Source organism: Grammomys surdaster, unplaced genomic scaffold, assembly GCF_004785775.1.
Source record: "Grammomys surdaster isolate TR1022 unplaced genomic scaffold, NIH_TR_1.0 751, whole genome shotgun sequence".
Lineage (NCBI taxonomy): Eukaryota > Metazoa > Chordata > Mammalia > Rodentia > Muridae > Grammomys > Grammomys surdaster.
In genome coordinates, this window is record NW_021605170.1 from 71,170 (window position 1) to 90,592 (window position 19,423).

A 19,423-nucleotide genomic window follows, 5' to 3' on the forward strand; every position below is an offset into this window, starting at 1 on the left:
CATTTGCTTGGCAAATTGTTTTCCATCCTTTTTCTCTGAGGTAGTGTCTGTCTTTGTCACTGAGGTGAGTTTTCTGTATGCATCAAAATTCTAGGTCCTGTTTCTGTACCCTGTCTGATAGTCTATGTCTTTTTACTGAAGAATTGCGTCCACTGATGTTAAGAGATATTAAGGAAAACTGATTGTTGCTTCCTGTTATTTTTGTTATTAATGGCAGAATTATGTTTGTGTAGCTGTCTTCTTTTGAGGTTGTTGGAAGATTACTTTCTTGTTTTTTCTAGGTTGTTGTTTCCCTTCTTGTGTTGCAGTTTTCCATCACTTACCCTTTGAAGTGCTGGATTTGTGGGAAGATACAGTGTAAATTTGGTTTTGTCATGGAATATGTTGGTTTCTCCATCTATAGTGATTGAGAGTTTGGCTGGGTATAGTAGTCTGGGCTAGCATTTGTGTTCTCTTAGGGTCTGTGTGATAATCAGTCCAGGATCTTCTGGCTTTTATAGTTTCTGGTGAGAAGTCTGGTGTAATTCTTATAGGTCTGTCTTTATATGTTACTTGACCTTTTTCTCTTACTGCTTTTAGTATTTTTCTTTGTTTTGTGCATTTCATGTTTTGATTATTATTTGACAGGAGGTATTTCTTTCTGGTCTAGTCTCTTTGGCGTTCTGTAGGCTTTGTATGTTCATCTGGACATCTCTTTCTTTATGTTAGGGAAGTTTTCCTCTATAATTTTGTTGAAGCTATTTACTGGCCCTTTAAGTTGGGAATCTTCACTCTCATCTATACCTATTATCCTTAGCTTTGGTCTTCTCATTGTGTCCTGGATTTCCTGAATGTTTTGGGATAGGAGCTTTTTGCATTTTGCCTTTTATTTCACAGTTGTGTCAATGTTTTCCATGGTATCTTCTGCACATGAGATTCTCTCTTCTATCTCTTGTATTCTGTTGGTGATGCTTGCATCTATGACTCCTGACCTCTTTTCTAGGTTTTCTATCTCCAGGGTAGTCTCCCTTTGAGATTTCTTTATTGTTTCTATTTCCATTTTTAGATCCTGGATGGTTTCGTTTAGTTCCTTCACCTGTTTCGTTGTGTTTTCTTGCAATTCTTTAAGGGATTTTTGTATTTCCTCTTTAAGGGCTTCTATGTGGAGAGCCGCGGTGAGCAGTGACAGTATTCGCCATTATAGGATGGCGCTGGCATCCGGTGCTCTCACAAGCTTAAAGATAAACTGCCTTTGTGCTAGTGGAAAATGCGCACCAAGTCACGGCCCATCCTGGGGCGTATATGCGCTCCTGAGCAAGCAGCCAACCAGAAATGTACACGCCGCTCCAGGGTGTATTTAAGCGGCGCCTTTTCGGGGCCCAGGGTCTTCCTCTACACATCGCAATAAAAGTTTTGCTGCAGAAGGACCCTGGTGTCTGCTTGCATTCTTGCTGGTGAGATAAATGCGCGGGGCGCAGCTGGCGCCGAAACCCGGGACACTCATCATCACCGGCGCCGGCCAAGGAAGATCCCCAGTTCGCGGGGTGGGTTCAGAACTGCAGGACGAAAGTAAGCTCTGAGAGATATGTTTGGCCTTGATTTTTCCCATCTGACTCCCCAATTACAAGGCACTGCAGAGGCCTTTGTTATCGTTGTGCCAGCGTTCATTGTCTTCCTTTTGATTTTGTTTTGTTTCCACTGATTCTCTTGTTAAATTCCACCGCCGCCTGAGCCGGTACCACCACCCTCCCAGCCGCCACTTCAGGCCGCCGTTTGGCAAGGTTAGTCGGACATAGATTAGCCATGGTGCCCCTCCCATGTGTCAGATTCTCTCATAGATAAGAGAGCAGCATGGGGGCTTCGCATTCGATTATTACGGCTCTCCAGATGCTTTTGCAACAGCATAAATTGAAAGTCTCTACAAAAACGTTAGAAGGGTTTGTGAAGGAGATCGATCACGTAGCGCCCTGGTATATATGCTCGGGATCGCTAACGCTTGCCTCCTGGGACAAACTGGAGGGCGACTTAATTAGGGAACTACAGAATGGGAAGTTGAAGCCTGGGACGCGGCCACTGTGGAAACTAGTAAGATCGTGCTTACAAGATGAGAAGTGCAGCCCGGCTATCGTGGCAGGCCAGGGAGTGTTAGATGAATTACAGGACAGCATGTCAGAAACAGAGTGAGGTAAGCGCTTAGGAGCTCAGGAAAAAAAGGGAGCGCAGAAAGAAAAAGGAAAAAAGGCATGCCTAAGAAGCAAAACCCTCCCAAGGATGCTCGATCCACGGGAGTGAGAGATAAGGGAACGGAAATTTCCCTGGGAGAGGAACATACGAAGGAGAAAAAGCCTCTATATCCGGTAAAGGAATTGGAGACTTTGAGATTGGATAACTCTGAGTCAGAGGAACTAAGTTCCTCCGAGGAAGAGGACTTAGATGAAAAAATAGTCCTCTATGAGGCGGAAGGATACCATCCAGATGGGCAGCTGCCGCCGCCGCCAAATCGAGAACAAAAGGAGGCGGGGATTAGAAACCGCGCACGTGCAGCCCCTGCCCGCGGTGATCTCCCAGCCAGCACTCCCCGCCGCAGTTCCCAGCGCTCCTCTGCCCTACGCGGACGGATGCTGCTCAGATTCCTTCCTTTCAAAGGAAGATAAAAGAAAAATGCTGCAAGCTTTTCCTGTGTTTGAAGCTGCAGAGGGAGGTCGCATCCACACACTGGTAGAATATACCTCTATTAAAGAACTTGCTGAATCAGTTCAGAAGTATGGGTTTGATGCCAATTTCACAATCATGCAGCTAGAGAAATTTGCCACTATGGCAATGACTCCAAGTGATTGGCAAAATACAGTAAAAGCTGCCCTCCCTAACATGGGACAATATATGGAGTGGAAGGCCTTGTGGCATGACGCTTCCCAGACGCAGGCAAAAGCCAATGCTAATGCGGAAGGCAATCAGCGACAATGGACATTTGACCTGCTAACAGGGCAGGGACAGTTTGTTAATGATCAGACAAACTACGATTGGAGAGCATACGGCCAGATCTCCGCTGCTGCTATTAAAGCATGGAACGCCCTCTCTAAGAAGGGGGAGGCTGGGGGAAATTTAACAAAGGTATTGCAAGCCCCCCAGGAGTCATTCTCAGACTTCGTGGCTAGAATGATAGAAGCAGAAGGCAGAATTTTTGGAGACCCAGAGCGAGTCAGACCACTAATAGAACAGCTAGTATATGAAAATGCTTCACCAGAATGCAAGGCAGTCATTACCCCTAGAAGAAACAAAGGGCTGACAGATTGGATAAAAGTCTGCCGAGGACTTGGAGGTCCATTGACCAATGCTGGCCTCGCTGCAGCTATCTTGCAAAGCCAAAACCACTCAAGTCCTGGCAGCCGTAAAGTATGCTATAACTGTGGCAAACCGGGTCATTTGAAACAAGAGTGCCGTGCTGCCACGCAGAAAAGACCGGGACTTTGCAATAAATGCAGGAAAGGTTATCACTGGGCTAATGAGTGTTGCTCAGTCAGAGATATTCAAGGAAAACTTATTCAACATGATCCCCCACCATCGGGAAGAGATGAAGATATTCCAAAAAATGGATTTTCGGGGCCCAGATCCCAGGGCCCCAAAAAATATGGGACTCAAACCTGCAGCCGGGGGACACCTCTAGCTGCAGGACTATAAGGGGCTCCACAGGATTGGGCCTCCGTTCCACCTCCCAATTCTTACTAATGCCACATGTGGGCACGCAGCTTGTCTCAGTTGATTTCAAAGGTCCCCTGCCTGAGGGTAGTGTTGACCTTATTCTAGGTCGTTCCTCCCTAACTTTGAAAGGGCTCGTGGTTCACTCTGGAGTGATAGACCAAGATTATACAGGGGAACTTCAAGTTCTCTGTTCTTGTCCACAAGGCATATTTTCTATTTCCCCTGGGGATAGGATTGCTCAATTGGTTATTTTCCCAAGTTTGCATGATTGTTTCCCATCAACCGGGGTGCCTAGAGGCACCAATAGGCTTGGTTCTTCAGGAACTGACTTCTCTCACCTGGTAGTTGATCTTAAAACTAGACCCACCTTACAATTAATGATAGAGGGGAAGAATTTTGTAGGAATTTTAGACACAGGAGCTGATAAAAGTATTATTTCCTCCAACTGGTGGCCTAAGGCGTGGCCTGTTACACAATCATCCCACTCCTTACAAGGGTTGGGATATGAGGCCAGCCCTGCAGTCAGTTCACGCTCCTTGACTTGGCAGACACCAGAGGGTCAGACAGGAAGCTTTATACCTATGTGCTTCCTCTCCCTGTTAACCTCTGGAGAAGAGACATTTTGCAAGACTTGGGACTGACATTGACTAATGAGTATTCACAACAAGCCATAGAAATTATGAAAAGGATGGGATATAAGGAAGGAAAAGGCCTTGGCAGAAAAGAACAAGGAAGATTAAACCCAATCTAGCAAGAAATTAATACAGGAAGACAAGGTCTGGGTTTTCCCTAGTTGCCATTGAGGGCTCTATGTCCATACCCTGGATTACGGAGGAGGCCGTGTGGGTTCCTCAGTGGCCTTTATCCTCTGAAAAATTGGAGGCTGCTACCAAATTAATTGAAGAGCAAGTTAAAAATGGCCATTTAGAACCTTCTACTTCCCCTTGGAATACGCCTATTTTTGTCATAAAAAAGAAATCAGGAAAATGGAGACTTCTTCATGATTTAAGAGCCATTAATGCGCAGATGCGATTGTTTGGTTCGGTGCAAAGAGGTTTACCCTTGCTTTCTGCCTTACCCAGACAATGGAGGATAATAATTATAGATATTAAAGACTGCTTCTTCTCCATTCCCCTACACCCACAAGATAGACAGAGATTTGCATTTACATTACCTGCTATTAATCACCTTGAACCTGATAAGAGATATCATTGGAAAGTTTTGCCTCAAGGCATGGCCAATAGTCCTACTATGTTTCAACTGTATGTACAAATGGCCCTTGAACCCATTAGGAAACAATTTCCTTCCCTGCTTTTGATTCATTTTATGGATGATATTCTTATCTGCCATAAAGAGTTGACCATTTTGAAGAACTCGTACCCTTTATTAATTGCTACATTAGGACAGTGGGGTCTGCATATTGCCACAGAGAAGGTTCAAATTTCAGAAATTGGTTCCTTTTTAGGGACAGTTATTTACCCTGAGAAAATAGTTCCTCAAAAATTATAAATTCGCAGAGATCATTTACATACCTTAAATGATTTTCAAAAATTGTTAGGTGATATAAATTGGTTAAGACCATTTTTGAAAATTCCCTCTGCTGAATTGAAACCTTTGTTTGACATTTTGGAAGGAGATTCTCACATTTCCTCGCCAAGAGCACTAACACCGGCTGCAAGCCATGCCCTGCGAATAGTAGACGATGCTTTACAGGAGGCCCAGCTGAAACGCATTGATGAGACTAAAACTTTTAATTTGTGTGTCTTTAAAACCAGACATTTACCAACTGCTGTGTTATGGCAGGATGGGCCCTTATTATGGATCCATCCCAGTGCATCCCCTGCAAGGATTATTGAATGGTATCCAGATGCAATTGCTCAGCTTGCCCTTCGAGGATTAAAAGCAGCTATTACTCATTTTGGGAGGGAGCCTAAGGTTCTGGTAGTGCCTTACACTGCACATCAGGTTCAAATATTAACTGCTACCTCCGATGTTTGGGTGGTGTTAGTCACTTCCTTTAATGGCCAAATAGATAATCATTATCCTAAACATCCTATTTTACAATTTGCCTTGAGTCAGGCTGTTGTTTTCCCACGTATTTTATCTCAAGAACCACTCCCAGATGGGGTAGTGGTATATACAGATGGGTCAAAAACAGGAGTAGGCGCCTATGTGGTTGATGATAGAGTTACATCTAAACAATATAATGAAACTTCACCTCAAATTGTGGAATGCTTGGTGGTACTGGAAGTCTTAGAAACCTTTCCAGGCCCCTTAAATATTGTATCTGATTCCCTTTATGTGGTAAATGCAGTTAAAGTCTTGGAAGTTGCTGGATTAATTAGGCCCTCTAGCAGGCTTGCAGAAGTTTTTCAAAAGATTCAATCTACCTTGGTTAATAGGAGATATCCTGTTTTTATTACGCATATTAGGGCTCACTCAGGTCTACCAGGTCCAATGTCTCATGGAAATGACCTGGCGGATTGAGCCACAAAGTTGGTTGCTATCGCCCTATCCTCAAAATTGGATTTGGCCAAAGATTTTCACAAAAAATTTCATGTGACAGCAGGGACGTTACGTCGTCGATTTGATATAACTAGAAAAGAAGCTAGAGATATAGTTACTCAATGTCAGAATTGCTGTCAATTTTTACCCATGCCTCATGTGGGAATTAATCCACGAGGAATTCGACCATTGCAGATTTGGCAAATGGATGTTACCCATATTCCATCCTTTGGGAGACTTCAGTATTTACATGTTTCTATTGACACCTGTTCTGGAATCATTTTTGCCTCCCCTTTATCGGGAGAAAAGGCAGCACATGTTATCCAACATTGCCTTGAGGCCTGGAGTGCCTGGGGAAAGCCTAAAATTCTCAAGACTGATAATGGACCAGCTTATACGTCTCAAAAGTTTGGACAATTTTGTCGCCAAATGGAGGTGACCCACCTGACGGGCCTTCCATACAATCCTCAAGGACAAGGCATCATAGAACGGGCTCATTGCACTCTAAAATCTTATCTAATAAAACAAAAAGGGGGAGTCAAGGAGGCTCTACCCTTAGTGCCACGAGTAACTGTTTCTATAGCACTCTTTACTCTTAATTTTTTAAATTTGGACAGTCAGGGCCATTCGGCTGCTGACCGTCATTGCTTAGAGCCTGATAGGCCAAGGGAGATGGTCAAGTGGAAGGATGTCTTGACTGGCCAATGGAAAGGCCCGGATCCTATTTTAATAAGATCCAGGGGAGCTGTTTGTGTTTTTCCGCAGGAAGAAGACAATCCATTTTGGCTACCAGAGCGACTGACGCGAAGGCTCGTGGCAACTGAAGATGACCCCCCGAAGGATTCATCTGCAGACGTTTCCAGTCCTAATTTGGATCCTCCAGATTTGGGTTCCTAGTATATGGGGGGAACAACGATGGGCTATATTATCTGCCTTTCCAAAACCTATGCCTGTCAGACATGATTCGACAGTTTTTCCAAAGATCTTTACATCCAATAAAACTTTGGGTTTACCATACCTTCCATATGATATTCTTGTTGAACACTTAGGAGAAAATCGTTCCTTGCCTGAAAAGGGGTCCCTTTGTTTTCAAATCAATTTAACCGATTCAGGAGAGTGCATTAGAATTGGAAAACAGGCTTTGGGATTATCTAACATGAATAAGCGAGGAATGATTCAAACCACCTTTAAAAATTATACACAGGAGTCCCCTTGGGCTCAGTATTCTACTAAGTTTTGGTATGAAACTGTTTGGTTTAATGGTACCTTTCCTATTACCAATTTTACTGATAATGATTACCCTCGCCAGCTGAGAGTGGCCCCCTTTTGCAGTAGAATGGATGAAAATATTATGCTACCTTGGACAGATTGCCAATCCACCATCGCTTGCTGGGCGGATACAGCCAGAACTTTTACCTTTTTCCCATATATGTTAAATGACTTAACAGGGGAGTTTGTTATGAAACAGGGACCTTTTGTACAAGACATGCATAGGAACCCCTTTAACAAGTGGTTGCTTTGCGGGATTAATGGTAGCTGTACTGATCTCAACATTTTGAGTTTCCTTTTGGGAGGTACTGTTGGAAAATCTAATTTTGCATTTCTGGCAAATTTTTCTCAAGAAGAAAAAGAAAAAACCTATCAAAGGGTGAATATCACTTTAGTGGTTGAAAGGTTGATGCGGGATTTGGTGAATCAGACTGTGGTGGCGTATACCCCGATTTGTGTTTACCCCCCATTTTTGTTTATCCTGTCAAATGGCACTAATGATACCTGCTTCATGTCGCAATGCTGGGATGCTCATCGATTTGAGTGTGCCATGATTGCCAGGGTGCCACATTGGGTCCCGGTTCCCGTGAAGACCCCTTCTACCCTATCATTATTCAGACAAAAAAGAGATTTTGGGATAACTGCGGCTATTGTAACGGCGATTTCCATTAGCACAGTTGCAGCTACGGCTGCTGGGATTGCTATGGCAACCAAAGTCCAAACAGATGCAGCTTTAAATCAGCTATCCACTACAGTGGCAGAGGCGGTCAACATCCATACTTCTACGAGTGCTGAATTGAAAGGTGGATTGATGATTGTTAATCAGCGCCTAGACTTGGTGGAAGAAAGGTTAGATATTCTCTTTCAACTGGCACAATTGGGATGTGAAAGAAATCTGGGAGCCCTCTGTATTACTAGTGTTCAATATGAAAACTTTACTCGAGTAGCTAATTTGTCCAGACAATTGTCTCATTACCTAGCAGGAGAATGGTCAGAAGGATTTGATGAACTTCTCGAGAAGTTGCGAGCAGCGGTGGCAGCCATCAACTCAATGCGTGTGGACCTTTCACTGACTGAAGGACTCTCCTCCTGGATTTCTTCGGTCTTCTCTTTCTTTAAAGAGTGGGTGGGAGTAGGCCTGTTTGGTGCAGCCCTGTGTTGCGGATTAGTGTTCATACTCTGGTTGGTTTGCAAGCTCAGAGCTCAACAGAAACGTGATAAGGTCGTTATTGCCCAAGCACTTGTGGCCTTAGAACAAGGTTCATCTCCCGAAATCTGGTTGTCTATGTTAAGGAAATAGCCAGTGTTTAGGTCCTCAGCCGATGCACCCCAAGGGTTCAGCCCATTGCACTGGGTCGGTGAGGAGTCTTGGCCTGGCTGGTCCTTGTCTGTGTAGCTCTAGTACCTGAATATTGAGGCAAACAGCCCTTGCACCCCTGGGAGATGGCTCCATTGCACAGAGATGGGTGTTTGCATCTCTTTCTGTCTCCCTTAGCCCTTGCACCCAGAGGACTTGTGTCCATTGCACCTGGTAGGGTTGGGAAGACTGTGCTGACAGATGCTACTATGCCTCCAGGCCAGCTGCCATTGGTCCCAACGACAGGAATAGGTTGACGCCATAAGCCAGAAGCGCACCACTAGCTGTGAGTCCACCCCGTGACGGGCCTTGCGAGTGGCCACAACCTGGGGAACACATTCAGAGAATGCCAGGTGTGGGTGCGCAACCCTCACTGCCTAAAACAGGGAACTCACTTTTCATTGGTGCTGGTTATAGATTCACGTCAGCTAGCCTAAGACACGGGACATTGGCCAGTGCCTGTGATTCTTATTAAAACAAAAAGGGGGAGATGTGGAGAGCCGCGGTGAGCAGTGACAGTATTCACCATTATAGGATGGCGCTGGCATCCGGTGCTCTCACAAGCTTAAAGATAAACTGCCTTTGTGCTAGTGGAAAATGCACACCAAGTCACGGCCCATCCCGGGGCGTATATGCGCTCCTGAGCAAGCAGCCAACCAGAAATGTACACACCGCTCTAGGGTGTATTTAAGCGGTGCCTTTTCAGGGCCCAGGGTCTTCCTCTACACATCGCAATAAAAGTTTTGCTGCAGAAGGACCCTGGTGTCTGCTTGCATTCTTGCTGGAGAGATAAATGCGTGGGGCGCACTTCTACCTGTTTACCTGTGCTCTCCTGTACCTCTTTAAGGGAGTTATTTATGTCCTTCTTAAAGTCCTCTATCATCAACCTTGAAATGCCCAAGATGCAACTCACAGGCCACATGAAGCTCATAAAAAAGGAAGACCAAGTGGGGGTGATTCAGTTCTTCTTAGAAGGAGCAACAAAATACTCAAGGGAGCAAATATGGAGACAAAATGAGGGACAGAAACTGAAGGAGGGGCCATTTGAAGACCTTTCCACCTGAGTATCCATCCCATGTGCAGTCACCAAAGGTAGATGCTGATGTGGAAGTCAGGAAGTGCATGCTGATAAGAGCCTGATATGGATGTCTCCTCAGAGGCCTTCAAGAGTCTGACATATTCAGAGGCAGATGCTCACAACTAGCCATTGAACTGATCATGGGGTTCTCAATGGAGGAGTTAGAGTGAGGACTGAAGGAGCTGAAAGGGTTTGTGGCACCATGAGGAGAGCAACAATACCAACCAACCACAGCTCCCAGGGTCTAAACCACCAGCCTGGGAGCACTTATGGAGGGATCCAGGGCTTCAGCTGAATACATAAGAGTGGAGGGCCCTCCTGGGCATAGGTGGAAGATGAGATCCTTGACCTCAGGAAGGCTGGACGCCCCAGGGGGTGGGAATTTTGAGGGTGGGAAAGTGGGAGTGGGGGGGTAGGTAGGGGTTACATCCACAGAGAAGAAGGAGGAGGGGTAAAGGGATAGGGGGTTCCCGGGTGGGTGGGGGATGGGGTAAGGGGACAACATATGAAATGTAAATAAAATATCCAATAAAAAAAGAAGAAGAAGAAAGTACAGGAAAAGGAAAAAAAGAAGAAAATACAGGAAAAGGAAAAAAAAGTCCTCTATCATCATCATGATAAGTGATTTTAATTCTTAATCCTGCTTTTCCAATGTGATGGGGTATCCAGGGCTTGTTATGGTGGGAAAACTGGGTTCTGATGCCAAGTAACTTTGGTTTCTGTTGTCCATGTTCTTGTGCTTGCCTTTTGTCATCTGGTTAACTCTAGTGCTACTTGCACTCACTGTCTCTGACTGGAGCCTGTCTTTCCAGTTATCTTACTTGTGTCTGAACTCCTCAAAGTTCAGATGCTTCATATGATCCTGAGCTCTTGGGTGGAAGAACTCCTGGGACTCAGGCCACCTCTGGGATCCTGAAATCCTGCTGCTCTGAGTGTAGTGGCTCCTCTATAATGGCTCAGGATATGGTGTCTTCACAGGAGCAGACCAGCTAGGTGTCCACTGCTCTGAGTGCAGTGGCTCCTTTAGGATGTCTCAGGATATTGTATCTTCATGGGAGCAGACCAGCTAGGTGTCTGCCCCAGCCAAAAGGACCAAGTGAAGGCTTGAATATATTTCTTAATGATTAATTTTTAAATTTTTATGCTCTTTTACTATACTGAATTCAAAAAGAATATTTTGTATGTTTTCAAACAATTTAGTACTCAACATTAGATATAGAATCCTCAGTTATAGATATTATTAAATATGTATTAATGATATTTTAGGGTACAAAATAATATGAATATAAAAGTTGAAGAAAATTTTTGATGTATTATTTGATTCTCAAAATATTCAATATTATTAAGATGTTTTGTGTATAAAATGCATTTAAATAATAAAAAATTTTAATGAGAATGTGTTATGTATTTCATATGTGGTTTAAGTCATGCTTTTTTATGTATCTGTGGAATTACAACTCCAAGGTTATTTTATAGCAGTCTTATTCAGTAGGACTGTAATCTAGTTCAAGGATGGCATTCGAAGATAAAACAATCTTTTTCAATTTTCATGAATGCAAAATTAATCATCTCATAGTGCCCTACACCTATGAATTCTTAAATATAGAGCTCTAAAGATCTCTGATTGATGAAGCTTATTTCAAGACATTTAGACAGAAATTTAGCATGTCTCATATTACAAACTTTACTGTAACTGAAATTTTATGTTTCAAACATCTCACTTAATCGTCATTTTAGTGTACCAGAAAGAAGATACGAGCTTTTTCTGGTAATGTTTTTTGCTACTGATGAAATCAACAAGAATGCTTATCTTTTACCTAGCATGTCTTTGATATTCTCCATCATTGATGGCCTGTGTGAAGATACATTGGGAGTTCTGGATAAAATATATTCACAAAAAAACAATAGTTTGAAATTTATTAATTATATCTGTTGATTAAATGAACAGTGTTACATAGACCACACAGGACCATCATAGAAAACATCCTTAAAACTGTCAATTCATTCTAGGACACCAAAAGTAAGAATGTGTGACACTGGATGAGTTAACAACTTTTTAAAGATTTATTTAATTAATGTATTTGAGTACATTGTCATTACCTTTGCACAGACCAGAAGAGGGCATCAGATCCCATTACAGATGGTTGTGAGCCACCATTTGGTTGCTGGGAATTGAAGTCAGGACCTCTGGAAGAGCAGTCAGTGCTCTTAACCACTGAGCCATCTCTCCAGCCAGAGTTAACAACTTTTAAATTCCATTTACATGTGCCTACAAAAAAACTTGGACAGCATGCATTTATGAGTATACTACTACTACCACACACACACACACACACATATATATATATGTTGTGTGTGTGTGTGTGTGTGTGTGTGTATGAATATATATATATGAAATAATCAAATCATAGATTACTGAGCAAACAGGCAAAACTGTTTTCTAGGACATTCAGACTTGTCAGGAATAGTCTAGAATCTAATAGAAATAATACATTGTAGCCGCCTGTGGCCATGGACAAACTGGGTCCACCTGAAAGAGGGGCTGGAAATGAAAAAAAAAGGGCATAGAGGTGAGAGAAGAATGAAGCCAAGACAAAGTTTTCTGATCAAGGCTCAAAGTTTAATATTCAGCTCTTATATCTATAGGGAAAGCCCACCAGAGCCCATCCTTTGTTTCAGCTGCAAGGCAGGCTCAGCAGGAAGTCTCTTCTTCAAAATTCTTGCAGGAAGTTGCAAGTGTAAACAAAGCAGCTGAATTCACCTAGGTATTAAGGTCCTGTGTGGCAAGGACATATGTTTGTCACATGCCATGATCTCCTTGATGCTTTATTTTAGATGGACTTGGATTGGACTGGTCAGATCAGATAATGACCAGGGTATTCAGTTTCTCTCAGACTTGAGAAAAGAAATGCAAATGTATGAGATCTGTTTAGCTTTTGTTAATATGATCCCAGAAAACATGCACATATACATGACCAAGGATAAGATATATGATAAACAAATTATGACATCTTCAGCCTAGGTTGTTATCATTTATGGTGAAATGAACTCTACCCTAGAAGTTCACTTTAGAAGATAGGCATATTTAGGTGCACAGAGAATCTGGATCACAACCTCACAATGGGATATCATCACAAATAAAAAAGATTTCAACCTTGATTTCTTCCAGGGGACTGTCACTTTTTTACATGCAAGTATTAAGGTCAGTTCTAGGTTAAGGAACTAGCAATACAATAGTTGCAAATAGTCAAGGAACAAGCAAGACAATAAACCCAGATAGTCAAAGAACACGAGCGACAATAAATAGTGTCCTGTGACCACTCCTGTGTTCACTATTTCTAAGGGGTTATCAGGATGACCAAAATATCTGAGCCTACTTCCCTGTCCTATCCCAAAGTCATTTTCATGCCTGAAGCCTACTTCTTTGTTCTAGCTTAAGATTTACATTCCTACCTATAATTACTTCTTTTTTCTAGCCTAGGATTTAGATTTCTGCCTGAAATTACTTCTTTGTTCTAGCCCAATGTCAGATTCCTGCCTGCAGTCCATTTCCTTGTCCTTGGCCTATGTCAGATTCCTGCCAAGCAGCCCCAAAATCTCTCCACAACCTCACAATGGATATCTCCACCTTTTTATTGCATAAACCATACTGAGCCTGTCTTAGGTCATTCTAACAAGAATGCCTTCCTTACCCATCGAGAAATATGCATTATCAAAAGCAATGCACTTCTGTTTTAGGTTGGCAAGGCTCTGTGCAGAATCTTACCCATCCTTGGCTTGCCAGCCTGTTAAATTAATAACTCTGTCTCGGAGTTCATTCTCAGTTTCAAGTCATGGACTTTGGCTGCCAACCTGTTGATGTAGTTAGAGATAAGCTTTAACACAATGAGCAGGAATAAAAGTATTCCCAGGACAAGAAGGTCTAGCATGATCAAGCTATATATGCCATTCCTGAGGTTTAACCAAAATGGAAATACTGACTTCAGGCCATGGATATTTTTTTCTGCATTATCTGCAGCATCAAAGCTCAACAGAGCAGCACTCTTTAAATTCATAATCTCACTATGCAAAGTTAAAACACCCAGAGAGGTGTTAGAATTATGCCAAATACCCTACAGATATCTTTAAACTTTTTTCTAATTATAATGGCAATCATTGAAAATTTTAAAAGTAACACTCTTCCAATGATATTTGTCATGCCACTTGAGATAGCTCCTAACTCTTGAACCCTGAACCTTCTTCAGATAATTTGAATAAGATATAGAGCATCGATCCATTGCCTCAGGCACCTATATAAATTCTTTTGTATACTCAATACATTAGTAACATTTTTTTTTTGCTAGATGGTTAACAAAAATAGCTGTCTTAACTCCTTGTGTCAAAGCTATTGCAGAAGCAATGGTGCTAGCAATTAATGAAATTAAAGCTGTTATACTAGCAATAATCAAGCCCACTACCCTCTTGCTTCTGCTTAAAGCCTAACTCACTTCTTCCAGCACTTTCAAGCTCTTTTTAGAGAATCAAGGTTTTCTAATACTCAGGGCAGTAAGACAAAAGCTGGTTTATAGACCCCTGTAACAGACATGCCAAGTTTCAACACAATACACAATTAAAAAGTATACAGTCAATGCAACTTACAATAAATACTGTAGAAGTGACAAAATCAATTTTAGCTCAACAATTAAAAGAGTCTTAAAACATGCACTAACCTTTGTTTGAAATACAGATCCTGTCCCAACTTTATCACTTACTATCATATCATCATAGAGAACTGCAGCTATCTTCCAAATACATCTCTGAAAATGTCCAGATCCAACCTTCCAAATGAAGACTGTTATTTCCAATAATGGATTGATTTCTAGACCAGTACATGATTGAGTCTGAATAACTGGTTACCTTTAAGAAAAATACAAGAGTCATTATAATTTCTCTTTTTGACTCTCTGTCCCACAAGGTCTAAAAATTTGAAGCACTATTTTTGACGAACATGTGCACACACACACACACCATGTTACTTGTTATCTGGTAATCATTTTTTCTAGCACATTTTACATTAATATAAAGCACATCAAACATTAATATAAAGTAAATTAATTTTTAATTATCCGTGAGGTATATTGTATTTTACTACACAGGATTACTTTAATACAGTTGTCTTTTCTATTCATTAAGAAATTATGGAAACTTCTCAATTTGACATTCCCTTTATTGGTATGCATATGTAAGCATCTAATGGTGCATCTCAACTAGGTGGCTTCCTTGCTGAAAACCAGAATATTTACTAACCCTGTTGGAGAACTAGTGAACATGAATCAAAGAAAAAAATCAGTGTGCAGACTATGACATTTTCATCATTTGGAATTTTAGTCCAAGATCTTGGACTAAAAGTGAAAATAGGAAGCTATTTTCTTTGTTTCTCACAGAGTCAACAACTTCATATATCTGAAGACTTGGAGTGGGCCACAGGAGAAACATCAGTGGGTATACTACAATTTTTACTTTTTCAGGATATCTAAATTTTAAAATATGAGGCACTAAAGTAATAGCTCTGTGGTTAGGATCAATTGCTACTCTTGCAAAAGACCATCCTCAGTTACAAGCACCAAAATTTGATAACTCTCAACTTCATGTAAATCTGGTTATAAGGATCAAAGGCTTCTGGATTCCATGTTCAATTGCACCCACATGCCTTTTCACCCACAATACAGGAATATATTTATTAAATTTATTGTAGTATATACACATATTTATAACTAAAATTTTATAACTATATATATTCTTCTGATAACCAGCATTACTTAACAATTTCAGACATGTTATTATCTTGTATTATTCCACAATGCACTGAATGTCACTACATCATGTAATATTTTATATGTAACACTCAGGTTGTAGCAATTTAAAATTGTTCCTTCCTAAACTGATTAATCCAAAAGAAATGTTTACGTGGCATCAGTTTCTCCCTCATGTTTTATAAATATAAAGAAATAAGAACACAGAGTTGTATGGAGAGAGAAGTTAGGGCAAATCAAAAAAGAGTTCTTTGGTGAATATGAACAAAATATATTATATAAGGCTCTCATAAAATTGATGAAGTTTTCCTAAGTTTAAAAGAAAACCTTGAACACCCTATCCCATTACCTCATACCCCTGCTTCTCTGAGGGAGCTACCCCACCCACTTCCCCACTCCTGTCTCAGGACTCTAGCATTCTTCTATCCTGGGTCATCAAGCCTCTACAGGACCAAAGGCCTTCCCTCCCACTGATGCCAGATAAGGCCATCCTCCATAGAAGAGATGAATATGGTAAGGGGGATGACATTTGAAATGTAAATAAATAAAATCGCCAATAAAATATATAATTAAAAAAAGAAAACCTTGAATCTGGAGAAAGATTTCCATTAATGAATACATGCTATACTTAATTAGGCTATAAAAATGTTCAAACAGAATCAGAAATTTCCCTGGTTCTATATATCAATCTATAGGTCATTATACATATCATGTATACATGAACTACACACACATATTATATAATATTTATGTATTGCCTCAGGTTCCCTCCTCCATGTGTAGTGTGACATGTACTGCTGGATTCAGGAATATTCATCAGAAAGAAACAGCAGACTGCAGGTTTGATTATGTACAGTGCTGAGAAAATGAGGTTTCCAATGAAACAGGTACATGCTGTCATGCAGAAGAAAAATTGCTGAATTTGAATACCTTTTGTTTCCAAACTAGAAGTATGATGTGGCCTAGATGGAAACTGAAGATCTAAAATCTCCATGTTTCAGAACTTAATGAGTTAAATAATACCAACTTTAGACCCAGCAAATAATCTGCAATATATTCTACAAACAATGTATTTCTCTCACAATATATTGTTTACTAATTTTATATAGAAAACACTTAGGGGGACATACATGTGTAACTATATTTTAAACAAAAATTTTAGGCATAATCTATACATATGTTTATTTTTCTTTGATTCTTTGTACAAAGAAACTTGACTACATGATCAGTCCACAATCTCCCTCCATCACCCAGCTTAGTCTCTGACAAAGATCAGATGCTCAGGGTAACAGTCATAGTTTAATTATATGTGTGTGTGTGTGTGTGTGTGTGTGTGTGTGTGTGTGTGTGTGTGTATACATATATATATATATGTACATTATATATTAAGAGTGTATGGCTTAAAGGATTAAGCATTTTTGGTCAAAGAATTAGAACAAGAGTAAAGATTTCAAGAATGCAACAAGAGAGGGGATAGTGCTTATCACAGCCTAGCTAAGGAAAGAGGGATGACTGTGAATATCCATATCCTTCATGCCATGTAGCTTTGAATGTGTAGTTTGGAAGAAAGAGATTGTACCACAACAAGAGGGACATGCATAGGTCTATGGGGAATACAGCTACAAGAATGAAAATATTCCTTCATACAAATAGTATTTGCATGTGGTACTGTATGTTCTGGTGCCCATGTGTAGATACAGACAAAGGCAGAACTCTCAGAGCAAGCAAAGTACATAATGCACTTCATCAACTAGCATCAATAACTATGCCTGCACACCACTCTTGACTTTTACTAGTGCACTTATGGTTTGAGGGATTAAAGAATCAGAGACTATGCATACTATTATTCATCATATTTTTCTTTCTTCTTTAATAAATATTTATTTTTTCTCTTTCATTACCTATGATGGTGATGGTTTTGTTCCATCACAAAGCATAGGTTAGTAGAGAGAAACCTTAAGTCAGTGGTCCATAAAGCAATAAGGAACAGACTAGATATTCAACATCAAAATATTTACTGATATTCCTCCAAATAATACAAATACACAATGATTAACTACCTAATTATGATATTTTATAAGGGTTTATTGTTGATCACCAGCAGATATGGAACAGTGTGTGAGGTGTCCAGATGATAAGTATGCCAACTTAGAGCAAACCCACTGCTTCCAAAGATCTGTGTCATTTCTGACTTATGAAAATTCATTGGGGATGGCTCTAGGCTACATGGCCCTATCCTTCTTGGCCATCACAATTCGAATACTAGTCACTTTTGTGAAGTACAAGGATACTTCCATTGTGAAGACAAATAACCACATTCTCAGCTACATCCTGCTCATCTCTCTAGTCCTCTGTTTTCTCTGCTCATTGCTCTTCACTGGACATTCCAACCAGGCCACCTGCTGCAGACCACATTTGGAGTGTTTTTCACAGTGGCTGTTTCTACAGTGTTGGCCAAAACAATAACTGTGGTCATGGCTTTCAAGCCCACTACCCCAGGGAGAAGGATGAAAGGGACGATGACAAAAGGGGCACCTAACTTAGTCATTCCCATTTGTACTCTAATCTAATTTGTTCTCTGTGGCATCTGGTTGGTAATATCTCCTCCCTTTTTTAACAAAGATATACAGTCTGAACATGGGGAAAAGATCATTATTTTGAACAAAGACTCAGTCATTACCTTCAACTGTGGCCTTGGGTATTTGGGCTCCTTGGATCTGGGGAGCTTCACTGTGGCTTTCTTAGCAAGGAACCTTCCTGACAGATTCAATGAAGCCAAGTTCCTAACATTCAGCATATTGGTCTTCTATAGTGTGTGGATTACCTTCCTCCCTGTCTACCACAGCACCAGGGGGAAGATCATGGTAGTTGTGGAGGTTTTTTCCATCTTTGCTTCTAGCACAGGCTTGCTAGGGTGCATCTTTGTCCCAAAGTGTTGTATCATTTTAGTTAGACCAGAATCAAATTTTCTGCAGTAACGCAAAGATAAATTGCTTTATTGAATCTTTAGTAGTTTTAAAATGTTAGATGGTACTCAACATATCTTTTTGCTTTTTCTTAACAAAAGTATAACTAAATCATACAAAAAAATTAAGGACTATACAAACTTAGTACTTACGATGTAGGGCAGCATAGCACTGCCTAATATAATGCCAGTTACTAAGTGTTAGTGGAAAATGGTCTCATTCCTGTGTACACAAACCTAAACATTGAGAACAGGGAATCTCAATTGATGAATGGCCACCATCATTTTGACCTGTAAGTATGTGTGTAAGCCATGATCCTAATTAATGTTTAATATAAAGTTACCCTACTGCTTGTGGACAGTGCCACCTCTAGGCAAATTGTTCTTGGAGTTATAAAAAAGAAGACTGTAGACAGCATGGACATGAAGCCAGTAATCAGCATTATTCCATGTGCTCTCATTGAGTGTCTACGTCCAAATCCTTGTCTTGACTTCATTCAATTAACTGTGACCAAGGTACATAGGGAACTTTTATCACATGGTTCCTTTGGCCATGGTGTTTTGTTACAGAAACAGAATCTAAAACATCACCTAAATGGTAAGTAGCCTTGGTTGGAATTTGGAATATCATAGATGCAATAAAAGGCGCTGATTTAAAAAGAGAAACAAGATTGAATGTTAGTAGAGTGTGGAGCATAGCTACATGTGGTGCGCTGCCGCGCATGCGTAGTCTCCCTCCTGAAATCGCCATTAAACACCAGTAAGGCGAATGCCTGAGC

At 40.9% G+C, this 19,423-nt stretch overlaps 1 pseudogene; it reads left to right on the forward strand.

The window, feature by feature from the left end:
* The first annotated feature begins 1,442 nt into the window (after positions 1-1,442).
* On the forward strand, positions 1,443-18,578 carry LOC114633764 (annotated as a pseudogene).
* The last annotated feature ends 845 nt before the right edge of the window (positions 18,579-19,423 follow it).